The following is an 18,164-nucleotide window of genomic DNA, read 5'->3' as shown; positions in this document are numbered from 1 at the left end:
CAGGTCAGGAATGGCTTCTATGGAGGTTTGGAAGCCTCTTTGTGGTTAGGATAACCATGAAGCCAACCTACGGTCCTTAAGAAACAGAAGTCGAGCTCTATTTCCTTTTAGCAGTTCTGGTGAAGGCTTCTTTGAACAATTTCTGTGGTATAAAGGAAAAAGCTTAACTGCTACAACCCTCCCTGCTTCTACTTTTTCTTTCCCCCTTATATGCAGACACAAGCATGAGCTGTATCTGCTATCTTGAAACCAGAAGTAAAAGGCCAAGACAACTGCAGAAATAGCTCTGACATCATCTCACTGCTAAAACAACACCATCACCACCTCCGGATGCCTTGTTAAGTAAACAAGTCTACCCTGATGCACTGAAGAGTACTGTGGTTGGTACAGCCAAGTGCATTCCTAGCAGGTACCTTTTCTACGAGTCTATCTTATGTTTTAATTCCTCAATCAGATGTTTACATTGCTCTCTTTTTGTTGATGAAGCCCAAGTTCCCTTGCCTTTTGCTATGGTATGGATGTGAGGTGTCCCCCAGAAGCTCACGTTGTGAGACGATGCAAGAAAGTTCAGAGGAGAATTGATTGGGTTATGAGAGCTTTAACACAGTCAGTGAATTCCCTGGTGGGTTTAATTGAGTGGTAACTGAAAGCCAGTAGGGTGTGGCTGGAGGAGGTGGGTCATTGGGGGTATGGATTTGAGGTATATATTTTGTATCTGGTGAGTGGAGCTCTCTTTCTCTGTTTTCTGATTATCGTGTGAGTTGCTTCTCTCTGCCACACTCTTCCACCATGTTGTTCTGCCTCACCTCCAGTCTCCAGGAATGGAGCCCATGGTCTATGGATCTGAAACCATAAACACCCAAATAAACTTTTCTTCCTGGTCAGGTGTTTTAGTCACTGTGGAAAAAAAAAAAAAAACTGAATAAAACACCTTATTTGAGATCCTTGGTCATCTGACATTGCCCTTCCTTACAGTCTCAGCAAACCTTGCTCCCAATATGACACTCTGCACCAGCCATGATGGCCTTTTCCCTCTTGTTCCAGTTAGCCTAGCAAATCTCTGCATCCCCGGCCCCCATAAACTCCTGTAACACTTGGGATGCTGCATAAGGATGTACTTCCCTTTGTCCACCTGCTGTCCCCAACACCAGGAGCTGTCTAAAGCCTTACTTTTCTGTGTTTCCCATGATAAGCAACCTATTGCTGCTTATTTCCATCATGGGAGAGAATAACAGAATCTCCAAGAGGAGCAGAGCTTAGCTAAATCCACTCCAACCCTGTCATTTGATTGGAGAGAGGAGACCCAAAAAGGTAAAGGGACTTGCTCAGGGTTACACATTGAAGTATTAATAGACCCAGAACTAGAACACCAGGCCTCTGGCTCCTAGATGAGCATATTTTCCACTATACCTCATTGTCTAAAAGAAAAGTGCCAATTAGAGTCACAAAAAGTAACAAAGCTGGTGATGACTATAATGGATGATTAGGTCTTTTCAAAGGGTTGAAAAAGAGAGCTGAGTAGAGGCTCATGTGAAGGAGCTTCTTCAGTATATAATTAACTGCTGGCATCTTTGAATTGTTCCAATAATGAACTTGGCAGTGATCTGCAGAACAACTTTGCCCCCAGGGGCAAGAGAAGTAGTGGCAGTATCCTCAGAAAACTGCTTCAAGGTGGGGGGCTTGGGCAGGCTCTGAGTCACTGGGGATGTTTTGCACTTATCCATTTATGACAATTTCACCTAAAGATGGTTCCTTGCTGCAGGCATTCATCAGTGCCAGCAAAGATACTTCACTGCCATCCCTTAGGCCTGAGAGCTAAAAGGTGCACACACAGCCCCAAGTGTGCCTCTCCTCTTCCTGCAGACCTCAGAGATGTGACCTGAGCTGCCTTGAGAAATAAAGCCTGGGAGATGTGGGAAGCCTGCCATCCCCAGAACATGGCAGCCACTGAGAAGATGGAAATTGCTGATTCACAGACGTAAAATATTATATTTTTGAGCTTAGAAAGAACTCTGGGAATAAGGTATTCTGTGCTCTTTATTTTAAAAAAAATGAAAAACTGGGGGCAAAAGAGGGAACATGGCTGGCTTGTGCTCACACAGCCAGGGTACAGTGGGACAGTGAGGTGCTTATTCATCTGTGGCTTCTGGATGTGCACACTTAGGTTTTCACACCTCTGGGGCCTTGACTCTGTGCACCAGAATGTGGACTATCTTTCATAGCCCCTTGAAGTGGCATGACACTAATTCCTAACAAGAGGTGGGTCAAGCTGTATTTACCTTCCCCTGTCAATCATTCAATAATCAACGGGCACAGAGGCCTCACCTTCCTAAAACATCATTTAAACAGCAGCCATGCACATGTGAATGAGATATTTGGCAATGCTGGTGGCCCCTTTTTAAAAACACAAGACAGACAGACCAGGGACAGAATGAGCTACCCAGGATGTCATCTGACTTAATAATCCAATATGAGATTTCAAAACCCCGTAAGTTCGTGGCATCAAGGGATGTGAGTGCTAAAAGAGAAGCAGAGACTAAAGGTCAGAGATATTAATGTCAGTCCAGATACCTAAATAGTGACAGAACCAGTATTAATAGAGAATGAAAAAATTGAGAGAAGGATGACACACCAAATCAGGGAAAGCCATGGAACACCTAGAAAAGGCACATATAAATAGAAAGGTGGAATTAGAAATTCACACTGCTGTGGCCTGCCTGGCCTTCCAGCCCTATCATTTCCCACTATCTGTGCTGTGGAGTTTCTGAGGCCACACCTCAAATCTGAGCCAGCTTCATAGTGTGTAACCACTGCAGTTGTCCAGAGAGCTGAGCTGGGCACGTAGGTGCTCTAAGATCATGGTCTTGAAATGCTTCATTCTGTCTTTGAACTTCTATTGTGTAACCAAAGTCTGATGGGAAAGTTGAGCGGGCACCCGGATCTTGGAGCCTCCGTGTTCCCACACATCCCATTTAACCTCCATCTCCCTCGCTCCCTGGGATGGGTCCTTGGCTGCCTCCTAGTCCTGCTATCCTGCCCCCACCCAACTTCCCCTTTTTCATCCTGGCAATCAATGCTGCCATCTTCTTGGGGTGGCAGTGGAATTACTTGGAGATAGAGGTTGGAGATAGAGTGGGGGGGGTGGTGGTGAAAGGTCCTTACCTGCCATCACTCACTGTCCCCAGGGAACCTGCACAGACAGGAATGCTGGGAAAATCAGGATGGTGTCTCGGGGCAGGGCATGGTTACAACTGCCCCATCCTGGGCTGGTAGCACTGTTACTGGTCAGCAGGCATCCCAGCATTCAACCCATCCCCTCTCCCCAGATATCAACCATTTGCTACTAGTGTGTTTGCAAACCCTTTAGTCATGAGTCCTCCATGAGTTGGGGCTGACTTCCATATCCACAGGGTCATGTGCTGGAAGCTTGGTCCAAAGTGTGGTGATGTTAAGAGATGTTGGAACCTTTAAAAGGGCCTATTGGGAGGTAATTAGGTCATTAGGTTATCACTCTCAGAAGGGATTAATGTTGGTCTTGCAAAATAAAATAGTTCTCATATTTTTCCTATAAATGAGCAAGTCTGACCCTTAAAAAAGCTCTCTGGCTTTCTGTCTCACATGTGATTCCCCCTTTTGCACACACTTCTGACATGATGTCATCCACTCTGATGTGATTCAGTCAAGGGGGTCCTCACCAAAGCTGAGCAGGTGGGACTGCCTAATCTGGGACTTTCAGCCTCCCAAATTATGAGCTAGATAAATCTTTTCTCTATCATGAATGAGTTGCTTCCTCTTTCTGGAACTCAGTTTCCTCATTTATTAAATGGAGGGCATGATCATCCCTCCCTAATAGAACTGTAGTCAAGACCAAATGAATGAGGTTGGACATGCCTATAATCTCAGTAACCTGGGAGGCTGAGACAGGAAGATTACAAGTTCAAGAACAGCCTCAGCAACTTATCAAGGCCATAAGTAATTTAGTGAGGCCCTGTTTCAAAATAAAAAGGGCTGGGGATGTGGCTCAGTGGTAAAGCACCACTGGGTTCAATCCCCAGTACCAAAAAAAAATTAAGTTTGAAGGACTGTGGATGTTAAGCAATGCTGGGTTCAATTCCCAGGACCAAGAAGAAGAAAAAAGAAGAATTATACCTGGCTCATGCATGGTATGTCACGCAGAATTATGATTCCATCATTCAGCATGCCTGGACAATGTGGGTGAGGGACTGCAGAGTGTGGTGATGTCAAGACTTATTTCCAGAAACATCGGAGAGTAAAACTTGAGTCCATCTATCTTCCCACTGACAATAGTGTAAGAACAACCAAAATAAAGATCTTTTTTTTCTTAGAAAAAAAAATAAATAAAGTACCCATCTTCAGGTATTTTGTAATGGCAATGGAAATGGATTAATACAAAGGCTGGGTATGACACATTGATCTGGTGGCTAATAGAAGATGCCCTGAAAGCTGGTGAGCAACACTGCCAAGTCTCAAGTCACATCTACAGTCACTTGGGAGAGTTTGTACTAGCCCTTGAAAGTATCCCCATGATAGAGAAAATTATATATATTTTTAAAAAATTAATTTTCTACCAAGGATTGAATCTAGGGGTGCTTTAAAAAATATTTTAATTAGAGACAGGGTCTCATTAAGTTGCTTAGGGCCTTGCTAAGTTACTGAGGCTGGCTTTGAAACTGTGATCCTCCTGTTTCAGCTTCCCAAGCCTCTGGAATTACAAGGGCTACCATGCCTAGCAGGAAATACAATATTAAATACCCAATTAAACATTAGCATAATGAATAAAGAAACCAGGAGGAAAAGAAAAAGTTTTATATTTTAGAAACTTTAACAGTAATTTTTGTAACTTTTAAAAGAGAATCCTGCAAATTTATTTTTGCATTTTCCCCCACAAATTATACAACAGACTCTGCCTTGAACTTAACCTAGATCCCAGGACTTACAATGCTCATCAAGGAATTTAAGGACCTCTGTTAGTCAGCTTTCCATTACTACAAAAAATTCCTGAGGTAATCAACTTATTAAGGGAAAAGGTTCATTTTGCTCATAGTTTTAGAAGTTTTAGCCCATGATTTGTTGGTCCCATTGCTTTGGGCAAGGAAGCACATCGTGGAGAGAACATATAGCAAATAAAAAACAGTCATTTCATGGCTGAAACATAAAATAAAATAAGGGAAAGGAATTGAGATCCCACCATCTTCTTCCATAAGATGTCTCCAATGACCTAAAAACCTTCCACTAGGTTCAGCCTCTTAAAAGTTCCACCCACCTCCCAATAGCAGCTCCCTATCAACCAAACCTCCAACACATGGGCCTTCGGGGGAACATTTAAGATCAAAACTGTAACAGCACCCAAATGGTTCAGTAATACATTGAGCAAGATGGTAATACTGGCTTGGATTTTCACTCTTGCTCTTATTTCTGACCTCCATTGCCACTACTAGTAGGTCAATCTAGCAGGTTCTAGGAGAGGCTATGGAGGATTAGAAAATAAAGACTCACAGGCATAGATTTTGAAGTTAAATAGCTGGGACCAGGTGGAGTGCTGCTCTCCGATAGAGAAGTAGATCTAAAGAGTTATGCCAGCAATTTTTATTTATATATGTCTCATTATTCTTTGTACTCAGAAAGTTACAGGGCTAGAAACATTTATGTGGCTTTTCTGCAGTTGCAGTTTACAGTTGCAATGTGCAGTGTTAGGAGCTTTGTGTAGCTTTCAAGAAAATCCATTGTTTAAAGTTATTGTCAAGAGGGCAGCTTTGGAAGTAGTGGAGCTGGTGAAATATTGTGGTTGTCTAGCAGGAGAGTTCCTCCATTTCCAGGAACTATGTCCCTGAGATCAAGGTCAAGGCTGATAAAACTCTTCCACTGAACCTCCTCATGGAGGGCATTGCCACAGCATCTAGGCATCCTGCACCCTTGCACAGGAACATTCCCAGGCAGTAGGCTTGCCTCAGCCATGAGGTCATCAGAGACCCCAGTCTCAGACACTGCTCTCCCAATCTCTGTCACCACTCTCCACATTCTTTCATAGCCCAGTGTTATTGCTAAATTCCTGTCTAGACCCCTTTGCATCACTTCCCATGTGGAGCCTTGCTCCAGAATTCCAGTCTCTAAGTTCTGCTACCAGATTCTCCTAATGCTCCTTGCTTGTCTTAACTTCCAGCCCCTCCTCCTTAGGAACCTCTTCAGAGCTCATGTATGGGGCCAGTAGGCCTGTCTGAGGGAGATGAGAAAGCATCATTTGTTGGGTGATCTGAGAGCTTCATCCAAATTCAGTCCTCAATTCCACCTTTTATCTGTTTAAAACAATACTAGCTCCAGCTGTGACATAAAAAGATGGCATGTTCTGTTTTAGGCAGCAGTTTCTTTTGTCTGGTTTCTCTGTGTTGATTCTGTGTGATCAGAAGTGACGAGAAATACTGTCTCTACAAAAAGAAAACACAGTGATTTGGGATTGTTTAATCCACTGAAGGATGATTTGAAGAGTTGACACTGTGCATAAGATTACCTAAGGATGGGGTTGAGCTTTTTTTCACTGATCATAAAAGGCAAAACAAAAGAAAATAAACTTTACTTTTAGGCAGGAAGGCTTTATTACTAAAAAAGAAAGTTCCTAGGACTGCTGATAATTTGGTGGAAGTGGGTACTGAGACCGTAATGAAGTGGCCCTAAACCAAGCACAGTGGCATGTGCCTGTAGTCCCAAGTACTTAGGAGGCTGAGGTGGAAGGATAGCTTGAGCCCAGGAGTTTAAGGTCTAAGCAACATAGGAAATCCCTTTGTCAAAGAAAATTTTTTAAAAAAGGAAAAGAAATGGCCCAAGACTCCTGTCAAAAGTTTGGAATTTGAATTCACTTACTAGCTAAGCTAAGGCTTTGGTAACTTACTTTCTTTGTGTGTGTACCTATGAGGATAATAACAGATAATAACTCATTATTTCACTTTGTGAAATCACCCAACACTCGATATTCAATAATGTTGCTTTGTATTTTATTTGGAAACATCCGTGGTATAAGGCAAAGAAGGATTTTGAAATCTGGAAGTTCTGAATTGGAATTCCAGATTGTCACTGCCTTCAGAGATGACTGAGCCTTGTTGGCCCTGTAGACACAGCATCTTGCGATCTGGAACACAGAACTGTTTTGAGAATTACAGACAGTCATTAATAGATTAACATATAAAGTATCTGCAATACACTCGTCTCTCTCACACACGCAGGTGCACACACAAATGGCTTTAATCCACAATGGAAAGTGAAATGTTAACAAAGCCTGATTTTCTTTACTTATGTGAAGTCCAAACATACTTTTAGAAAGAAACAAGTCGTTTGTAGAAGAGTAATTTACTCACAGACTAACTTAGGAAAACAAAATCTTATTGCAAATGTAGTGATGATCTTGGTAGTGGTAGTCCTATCTTACGGCTGCACTGTGGCCTCAGTCAGGACCAAGGCCACTAAATTCTCCTGCCCTCACATGGCAAGTGCCAACAGGCACAGACAGAATCCTAAATGCAAGTGTATCCTCCAGGTCCCAGGGTCCAGGATCCCTCTGTCTCTCTTCTTTCCCTCAGGAGGTGAAATGTTGACTCACTGTATTCCCTTTATTTTTTATTAAAAAGGCAAATTTAAGTTTTCATTTATATTTTAAAATAAATTCTCTTAGGACTTGAACCTATTAGAGAGGACTGGTTACAAACAATGTTTAGTGGCATGCATTTAATGAACATATAACCAAAGAAAGAAAATTGCTTACATGAACAATTTCTTTTTTTTCTCCTTCCTTCCTTCCTTCCTTCCTTCCTTCCTTCCTTCCTTCCTTCCTTCCTTCTCTCTTCCTTCCTTTCTACAGCTGAATACCATAAATCCAACCTGTCGTTTCCTTTTAACTACATTTGCCATAAAACCACTTATTTTACAGCTGCCGTGACATAAGCGCTGCTGCTTCACCTTATGATTAATAAAGTAATTAGCACCGGTTCTAACATTCTCAGCACAAAGGCTGGGCTTTCAATATTTCTGTTACATTAATAGGTTTTCTAAAGCAATGTGGCACACATGGAAGGCTGCCTGCTGGGGCCTGCAGAACGCATTTTCTAATGTACATCGTCGAGATCAATTGATAAATTACGTCAGTCTGGGTTAGTCATCATACAGAAAATATCATTAGAGATGAAAAAGAAATGAAAGGATGCAGGCAGGGGTAATTTGTTTTTCATTGTTGATTTATGTTATAGAACCATTCTTCTAGTCAATTACCAAAATACAAAATGCCAGGGAAAATAGACAAAAATTCTAGAAAAGAAGAGCTTGTTACAAAGAGGTATGTGGTAAACAGACAAGAATGACAACTCTTTTGAAACCAGCATCCCATAGAGTCAACTGGAAGTCATATTTCTGACTACATTTACAGTGTCCTTGGGGCCATGCCAAATATGGAATTGGACCCTGGGCTCCGTTAACCTCCTTCCTTCCAAAATGTATTTCCTTAGCATGTCTTTGAGGACAACTCTAGGGTGCAGGTCACAATGTGGGTGGGCTGGAAAGAAAGCCACTGTGGTCCAAGACATCTTGGGGTTGGTTTGTCTTGGAGATTTCAGGATGCTGAGCTCATACACAAGGGACACTCAGGGCCCTGTGTGGTTGCAAAATTAAAAATTGCACTTATGCATGGGCATTGCTTAAAAACAGACCCTTTCTGTTTTGGGGGCTTACCTTGAAAATCTATTAAAGAAACTTGATTCTTGGGACAGGATATAAATTTTCTTACCAGCCCTACAATCATTGACCTCATTGCCCTTCCATAATTCTTCATTCATTCAGTGAGCCCTTACACTGTGTCTGGCCCGGATGTGGTCCCAGGGAGACAAAGATTTTTGTTTAAGGAGTCTAAAGCATGCCATACATTCTAGTTTGGCTCTGGAATTAGACAGACATGCATCCAGGTGTTGTTAGTTATTAGCTAAGTGATTTAGGGTAAGTTAGTTTGCAAGCCAGGTCAAAAGTGGGGATCATAATTGTACCTACCTATAGGGTTGTAAAAATGAAATGAGTAGTCCCATTAAGGAGCTGAAGATGGGTCTTCTGTTTATGAGTGTTCAATAAATGAAAGTGATCATTAGTGTGGGGATTATTCCTGTGCAGTGATATACTTTGAGGTGCATCTCTGGTGATGGGAATGAATTTGTATGGAGCCATCTGATCTCTCTCCTTGGGGACTCCCTGGGGTATGTAACACACGTCTGGAAACAGTTTCCTCAGATCAGAGAAAATCAGCAATTGATAGAGACTGAATAAGACACCAATATTGATCAGTCCAAGGCTCCTTAATCAAATTTCCCAACCCAGAAAAGTCCCATTAGAGACAATGTATACATTTTTTCCCTCCCTTTCTTCCTTCTTTCCTCCTATTCCACTCCTCCTCCTTCCCCTTCTTCTCCCTTTTTTCTCTCCTCTCTTCTCCTCGCTCATCTTTTCCTCTTACCTTCCTTCTCCCCTCCCTCTCTCAGTAGCCATATTCCTTAGATTCTCACATAATCTGAATATTTATGTCTCTCCAAAATTTGTATCTTGAAATCCTAGCCCTCAAAGGAATGATATTAGAAGATGAGACTTTTAGGAGATGATTAGGTGGTGAGGGTGGAGCCCTCAGAAATGGAATTAGTGCCCTTATCAAAGCAGCCCAAGAGGGTTCCCTCCCTGTATTCACCATGTGAGGACACAGCAGAATGTTGCCACCTATGAACCAGAAAGCAGGCCCTGGATCTTAGACTTTGCAGCCTCCAGAACCATTCGAGATAATCTTCTGTTCTGTTAAGGAATGCTGTCTATAGTATTCTGCTATAGCTGCCTGAAGACACTACCTTCCATTTTCTGGAAGGAAAAGATAGTGCCTCTTAAGGTTCTGAATAGTCTCTGGCATCCCTCAGGAGCCCAGTAGGAATGGAAAGAGTCTGATGCTCAAAAGAAAAGCAAGTATAATTCATAAACTCAAATTTCTCAGAGCTGAGGGGAGCCTCAGAGAGGCTGTCCAGCCCTTTGTCTTCAAGAGGTGAAATCTCATTCCTTCACCAATGAGTTTCAGAAACCTGGAGCAACCTGCCCCAAGCAGCTCAGGTGTGGAGAGTGGAAGTGGGATGGGAGCCCTATCTCTTCTTTCTGAGTCTGGCTTCTCTTGCCATCCTGCATCTTGCAGCAACATGTGGGAGAAATCACCCCTGGGTGACTGCTGGCTGAGTCACCCCCCAATGTGGCTTCTGGTGCAGGATGTGTTAGATTGATTTATTCAGCCAGTGAGGATTCTGCCATGAACTAGCCTCACTGTCCACTCTTAGGAACATAGGTGAACCTTCTTTCCCCCAAAAAGGACTATAGTCAACCAAAATCTAACTGAGCCATGCTTTCATCCGTCTCCTACTTACTAGTTTCTAAAATGGTGTTTGCTATTTAAGGATAAGGAAATTGATTTGATCATTATTCATTGTATACTTGTACTGAATGGTCACACTGTACCCTATAATATTGTGTACCAGTTTAAAATTCTTTAAAAAGAAAGAATGACAGGTGGAGATTCTTAAACTCAAATTCCACTCTCCCCCAAGACCTTGGTGGAAGATGGGTGGAGGAAGGGGAAGGAGAGAAGAAAGTACAGAGAGAAAATTTCAGCATCCCCAAAATAAAATAGTGTTTCCTCCTGAGTGGCACCTAGTCATAGGAAGAGATGGTGGTCATGAAAGGGTTACAAGATTCAGGGAGTTGGGGAACTTCCTGGAGTCCCCAAAGTGGGGAGCTGGACACCTGGACCCCAAACACATGGGCTCACTTGCTGCCTTGGCCTGACTGGCAGTGGTGAAGTGGACGGGTAGCCTAGTTTCAGGACCTGCAAGGTTGGGTTCTGAATTCCCACATAGCCAACTGCTGTCAACTGCTGTATACTTATGTGTCTGGCTATCCCAGCTTGGCCTTAAACTCCCAGCCAGATGCCTCTATTCACCACTCAGTTTTGGCAAGAGAGGCCCAAATGAAATTCCTGTAGCCACTGAGGAGAGAGGGAAGTTTCCTGAGTGAGGGACATGACTAATGTTTTAGAATTTCTCCTGCCAGTTCTGCTGATTTCAGCTCTGACCCTTGTTTCCAGACATAGAGGATATAATCCTGTCACTCAAAGCAAAACAGAATTTCAAAGTTGAGCTTGAAACAAGTACATATTTCTAATCTTAATTCACTCTCACCCAGCCAGAGCATTTACAGTCCAGCCAAACCCTCAGCATTTCCTGCCTCTGTGTCTGTTTAGAGTGTGACCCCCAGAAACTAAGAGATTTGACCCCGGGGCACTCAATGACCTCAATGACCTCACGCGCATGTGCACACACACACACACACACACACACACACACAATTTTTGTCAGCTCAGCTGGAGGGGAGTTCCCCTGTATCACTGCCCAGAGTCAGCAACAGCAGCCTTTTCCACTAAAATCAGGAGAAGCAGCAGCCACTTCCCCAGCCACCTGGAGAGGATGCTGAATCTTACCTAGCCTCCTATTCTTTAAAAGGGCAAAGGCATTCTGGCATATTCTTTCTCCAAGCCTCATTGAATTCTGGCCGACCCCAGAGGGCAGGAAATCAGCTCTCTCCGCTGTGTAAGCAGCTGGTGTGGCCATTAATCACTCTGCAGCCTGCTCTGACAACCGTCTCTCACACAGGATATCCAAGGTGCCTGCAGTGCTGGAGGACTCAGCAGGGCAGGGATACCAACCCTACACCTACTATCCCCAGAGGATCATCAGGGCCCTAAAATGTAACCGAGGTCCACACTAGTTTGTTCAGTCAGCAGTGTTAGCTGACCAACATCTCCCTATGTTGGCCCCAACTGCAGGGCCATGGGCAGCTTCTCAAATCCACAATGTGGGAGCCCTGTGTGGTCCCACATCACTCATCATCCAAAGCCCTCTCTGCTCCCTCCTTCCTCCAGTTAGTTGCCTATTCAAAGGTTATTTGTAATCCCTGGGAAATTCAGTGGTGTAAATGCCAGATCTGAAAACTCCTGTCAGATCACAAGGTGCTGATGCGGGATGTAGGAGGCCTTCCTTCAGTACCCCACACTCACTGCTCTGCGGATCTCACTTGTTTCTCAAGTTGATCTCAGTCTGCTCTGGGAGTTCAAGCCTCCAAAATCATGAAGAGACCAAAGCTCTAAAAATCCTCCATGTCACCCCCTCTTACACATACCCTGCACACATATACACACAACACCACACATACACTCCACACATCACACACACAACACAGACATCATTTACACCTCATACACCATTCACACAGCACACAACACACACAACACACACACACACACACACACACACACGCAGAGGAAGGCCCTTGTCATTTGCCATCAAGATACAAGTCAGGGCTGGGGTTGGGGCTCAGTGGTAGAGTGTTTGCTTAGCACATGCAGGGTCCTGGGTACAAACCTCAGCACCACATAAAAAATAAATAAATAAAATAAAGGTTTATGTTCAACTACAACTAAAAAATAAATATTTTGTTTTTAAAAAGATGCAAGTTAAATGATTGCTATCTCTCTTCAGTGTTCCCTGTTCCTCCCGCTGCAATGAATCTCTTTTTCATTTTTGATAAAACTTTTCCCATCTCCAACAACAATTTTTAGTCTTATGGAAAGTACAAATTCTGTGTTGTGCAGCTCACAATGAGGGTCAGCCATGGAAAGCGAGAAGATAACTGACATGATTAGCCTTATTTCTGGCTCTGTTTTCCCTCTTTGTAACTGTCTTCATGTCAACATTTGATTGACTGAATTTACATCAATCGATTAAATTTTATCCATCTTGATAAGTTGCTTAGAATCCTTACTGGAAGAAAGAAGAGTATAAATTGGGTAAGCCTGTGCATTATTGGCTGGCATCACCTCTTTTATCTTCTAGGATTGGGAACTACACTTCCCAAGACCCCTTCTGTACATGGTTTTCCAATGAGAGGAACTCACAGGAGATTTGGAAGGCTGAAAGGAAGGGGAAGCCCTCAGGCATCAGAGGTGGTGTGGAAGGATGAGAGGTTCTTCAAGGCTTCCTGGTCAGTCGGTAATAGGAGTTCATTGGAGATACTCAAGAATTCCAGGCAAGGCTTTGAAAGCCAGCTGCTTTGGTTTCAGCCTGGGTTCCTTGATGAACACCTCCTTTGACTTTCAGGAACAATCCCTCACACCTTTGGCAGCAGCTTCTCTTACCTCCAAAATCTTCCAACTGGTATGTAAGCCTCTAATTATGTTTTAAACCCCTTTTTAAATGCAGAACATATGAAGTAACTTCTATTTTTCCTAACTAAATCTTGTCTAATATGGACATAAATAATGTAAATAAGGTACTCTACTCACGTACATCACTGATAGGAATGTTAATTGGGGCAATCACTGTAAAAATTTTTTTGAGGTTTCCTCAAAATTTTCAACATAGTCTTACCATATGATCCAACATTCCACTTGTAAGTATATACTCAAAAGAATTGAAAGCCAGGACTCAAACGGATCCTTGTATACCAGTGTTCACTGAAGCATTATTTACAATAGCCAAAAGGTAGAAAAAACCCAGTTGTCTACCAACACATAAATGGAGAAATAAAATTACAAAAATAAAATTATATATAATGGAATATTATTCAATTATAAAAAGGAATGAAATTTTGATACATGCTACAACATGAATGAAACTCAGAGCCATTATTTTAGTTCATGCTGATTGAAATAGGTCAGACACAAAATAACAAATATTATATGATTCAATTTATTAAATACCTAAAAGAAGTAAGTTCATAGAAATAGAAAGTTGATTAAAGGTAGATTACCAAGGCTGAGGAGTTTTGTTTGTTTTTATTTAATGAGTACAAAGGTTCTATTTGGGATGATGAAAATGTTTTGGCAAAAGATAATGGTGAGAGTTGTACAACTCCATAAATGTATTTGATGCTGTTAAAATGGTAAATTTATGTCTATATATTTTATAATAAAATACAGGTATTAAAAAAGCCACTGTGATAGTAGAAGAGATGTTGCTGTATGCAACCACCCATTTTATCATAAGTGGTCAACATATATAGACTGAGGACACATATTGTGTATAGATGACTAAGTATGGGTCTCTAGACAAAAGAAGGAGAGTTTCATTTTATCTAGTTTTTTGGGGAAATCCTACTGAAATTATACAATTAGATTCTTCCATCCTAGGTTCCAAATCTTATCAATGCCCAGTTCAAGTCTCCCTTACCTGACTAATTCAAAAATTCTTCCCCACCTAGGTGACCTGCTTGCTCTCCTCAGCACACCCTCTCACAGCCCCCACACCATCTATCTATTATTCCTGACCACCTTCAATACCTGGCCCAGCATTAGGGCCTTCCTGAGATTCCTTCTTGTCCATGGGATTATAAAACTAAAACCCTTTTCTTCACTAGTATCCAGCCTCCCATATACACATTTATCTTCCTCTGTAAATTAGTGCACTCTCACTTCCAAAGCCATTGACCTAGACATAAAGGGATTTCTATGGTTTGCCAATGAACCATGTATATGTGTACACAAACAAGAAACATCCCATGCTATTAATAATACCAATTAAAGCAAAGCTATTATCCTTCAGGATATGCTCAAGAGTCCATTTACTATATCACACTGATCAGGCCAATGGCCCAGTACAACATGGCTTCAGTTCTGTGTACCTATAGCCAACCTGTGTATTAAGTCATAACCCTTTAAGGACAGTATTCTCCAGATGTGTGAATGACTCTACCCTTTGTTTCAATTTCAATCCATATTGCCATGTGTTTTTTAAAGGGTAAATAAGTCCTAATCTGTGTATTGGGTGATTATGAAAACTATGGCCAAGGCTGTATTTGCATTTGGATAGCATAAAAAACACCTTGGGAATCCGGGGACTTGATTTTAAAAAATTTACTTCTGAATTGATTTGTGAACTTGAAAATATTGCTTCCCTAAGCCTGAGTTTATTCATGTAAAAAAAAAAAAAGTAGAATTTGAATTGGTGAATTATTGCAATCTTTCCAGTTCTAGGAGCATTGTTTATATGCTAAAAGCAAATCCTAAATGCCCTCATTGTGTAAATCCCTCCATTTCAGGTGCCTAGAAGTCTCAATAAGCAATCTCAGGACCAGGCATCAACCACAGAGAAGTGCTCCAGGCACAAGGAGGTCAGGTGGTCTCACCACAGGCCTCAAGTTGAGGACCAAGATGCCACAGCTCTCCATATAGATCACACTGCCTTTTTGTCTCACCAGTTGGTTGGCCCACCTCAAGTATTTTTAGTTTTGTAAGCACATAGCTTGCTATCCTTACATAATTTGTGATGGGGCATCTCTCTATTTTGTATACAGAATCCATGATTTACAAAAGAGTCTAATTACAAGAAACTCCGTAGAGACATACTCTGGTGAAAACACTGGCCTCTGTCATAATTGCATAATGAGAAGATAATCAATGTGCTAAAAAAGCATCCTTGCTGAGATGGGGGCTGCTGGTGGCGCCGACCTCACACTAGTGCTCAGACCTTATTATGTGCAGATTTCTTTACCCCTCACCTCCCTCTACTAGCAAGAACTCTGGCCCATGCAGCCTGTCTGCTCAGTTGCCTTCAAAACATGTATGTGCCAAATCCTCCTCCTCTCCTACAAAGAGCTTTCTCTCTAAGGCTCTTGTCTGACTTGTATATAGGTTAAATTTTCCTGGGTGTTGAATTCCTACACTCCCAGCTATCCTGCTCCTAATACTGATGTTATCAAAATATATGGCATTTGGGGATATGCTTTCCCTGGTCATGCTGTTTCCTGAATTTCAATTGCACTTCCCTCCCCAGCCTGTTTACACATCACAAATGAAAAAGGATATTGTGCAATCAAGTCGTCCCCCCTAACATCTGTCTTTGAAACTGAAAAATGATTTGCAAAACTTTAGAGCCACTTCCTGCCCTGCCCTCACTTGAGGTTCATACCTGAGCATGTGCTAGATCTTGGACCCAGAGTTTTAGTATCAGCTACTCTACCACCATGCTGTGGAAACAGTCTGGTCACTTTAGATGTCATTTTCTCATCTGCAAAATAAGAAATGAGATGAAACCATATCCATGGCCCCTTACATTAGGTAGGAATAAGTCTGGCTACTGAAGTAGACCTAAGACAACATTTCTTGACTTTTGTCTCACATAAATGCTGGAACTGGGTATGATGGCTCCACTCCCATGATGTTTTATGGTCTCAGACACCTGGTGCCTGTTTTATTGCTCTGCCATTCTAGACATTTGCCCTCCTCCACTGGAATGAAGAAAGAGTAAGTTGAAGCCACATGGCCACAGTCCTCTCTTTTCATCCTCAGAATTTGGACACTTGGTCACACCTGCCTACAGGGTGGCTGGGGGAATATATGACCAACTAAACATTCTATGACTTAGTACAAAGACATTGAGTATTTGGGCCATCTAGAAGTAGCAGCCACAGACCCATCCAGTTGTACTATTTTGAATCATGGAGAATAGGAGATTCAAGAATCATAGCAGAAGGAGACACTACAGAGGTCATCAGGGACGTTGATCGCCACTGCCATATTTGTGTGTGCAAGATAATCAGAGGTTCAAACAAGAATGTACGTAATTCTATTTCCAGTAGCATATGCAGCTAGCTTCTGCTACCTGACATTATATTCTCTTAACAAGATCACAAGGAGGTTTATTAGTTCATTTCAACAAATATATGTCGGCATCTACCATGCCTCAGGCACCAGAGATATAAAAATGAAGATGACCCATCCATGCCTTCCCTCCAGGCACCTAATTTCAATGGGAAAATGAAACTTAATTAGGAAAGTTCAGTATAAGGACCTAAGTGCTTCCACGGAGGTGATATCTGGGGTGGCACTCTCTAATCAAGGAGAGAAGACTAAAACCCTAAGACAACTACTGAGCAATGCAAGCCAAAACAACCAGGTACAAGAACATGTATGACATGAGTGTTGGTTAAGAAGGAGGAAAATGATTGTCAGGGGAATATGATTATTTGAGGGAGTAGACTTAACAAGTGAGAAGAAGTTGGGTACAAGAAGGAGAAGGTGCTAAATAATCACATAATCTTTGTCTTCGATTGTTAGTAGAGGCATCAAGGAGGTTTTTGAGCCTGGAACTCAGATGTTAGGTAAGCAGTCCTCAAGTGCAGATTCCCTAAAAGGAAAGGGCAAAGTCCAAACTCAGGGATTCTATATCCAGATTTGATGCATCTTACCACTGTTTACATGGGTCAGACTAATCTTGAAAAGAGAAAATTCAAGAGTCCAGTGACTTGAACTGAAGGAAGAGGATTCATACTGACCCACGGAAGATCAGGAGCAGGCAGAAGCCCAGAGAAGTTTAGGAATGGGGTCACACAACATGGTGCCCTGCCCTCAATGGCTTAGACTCTGGGCTAGAAGGCTCACATCCTGAAACTGGATCCCTGGCAAACCCAGTGTTTTATGCTTCTTAAAACAAGCTTCAACTCTGGGAGCAGCCAAAGGAAACACACATAAAGTTCTAAACTTGAGAGTTCTGGAGTCCCTGGAAAGGATTTCTCTGGGAGGCTGTTAAATTACAGAAAAAAAAAAAAAAAAAACCTCCTTGACCTCAACTCAGAGGCTGCAGAGTCTGCTTGACAGGAGATAGGACAGAATACCCTCTTGAAGCATCTTCCCCTGTGATAATACAAGCCCATGGCCATATTGTTGCTAGGAAGGCCGACCCTACCCACTGTCTCCTAGGCCAGAGAATAGCACTTTCTGCCCACAAACAGAAGTAATTCACAGTCTACTTTCTTTTTAATCCACAAGAAAAAGCAGGATGATGAGTCTGTGGGCAGAAATCCAATGTTATAAGGATTTCAATGGATGCAAATTGTTTCCTGGATAAGGGCTAATGACAGCTAATAGGCCAGTGCTGGGTACCAGGCAGATGACCTAGCAGCAGTTTCCTATTTCTGTTGGCCATAATCACAACTTCCATTTGCTATTTTCATCCTCCTCCCATATTACTGGCAGAGCAGCCACATTTTCACACTCCTACTTCTCCCAAAGGACGTCAGCATGCCTATTTTACATAGGTACACAA

General features: G+C 42.3%; 2 long non-coding RNA genes across 2 annotated transcripts; one reads left to right on the top strand and one right to left on the bottom strand.

Annotated features, from left to right (window-relative positions):
* The first annotated feature begins 220 nt into the window (after positions 1-220).
* LOC308635441 lies at positions 221-15,707 on the top strand. Its single transcript, XR_014019192.1, has 3 exons — positions 221-409; positions 12,957-13,277; positions 15,160-15,707. It is a non-coding gene; the product is annotated as an uncharacterized lncRNA (long non-coding RNA).
* On the bottom strand, positions 6,986-11,698 carry LOC308635440. The gene is made up of 2 exons (XR_014019191.1): positions 11,546-11,698; positions 6,986-7,154 (listed from the first exon to the last, which is right to left on the bottom strand). It is a non-coding gene; the product is annotated as an uncharacterized lncRNA (long non-coding RNA).
* Positions 15,708-18,164: the final 2,457 nt, after the last annotated feature.

This window comes from Spermophilus citellus (genome assembly GCF_964194105.1).
Source record: "Spermophilus citellus genome assembly, chromosome: 16".
NCBI classification, from domain to species: domain Eukaryota; kingdom Metazoa; phylum Chordata; class Mammalia; order Rodentia; family Sciuridae; genus Spermophilus; species Spermophilus citellus.
This window is presented reverse-complemented; position numbering and strand designations above follow the sequence as displayed.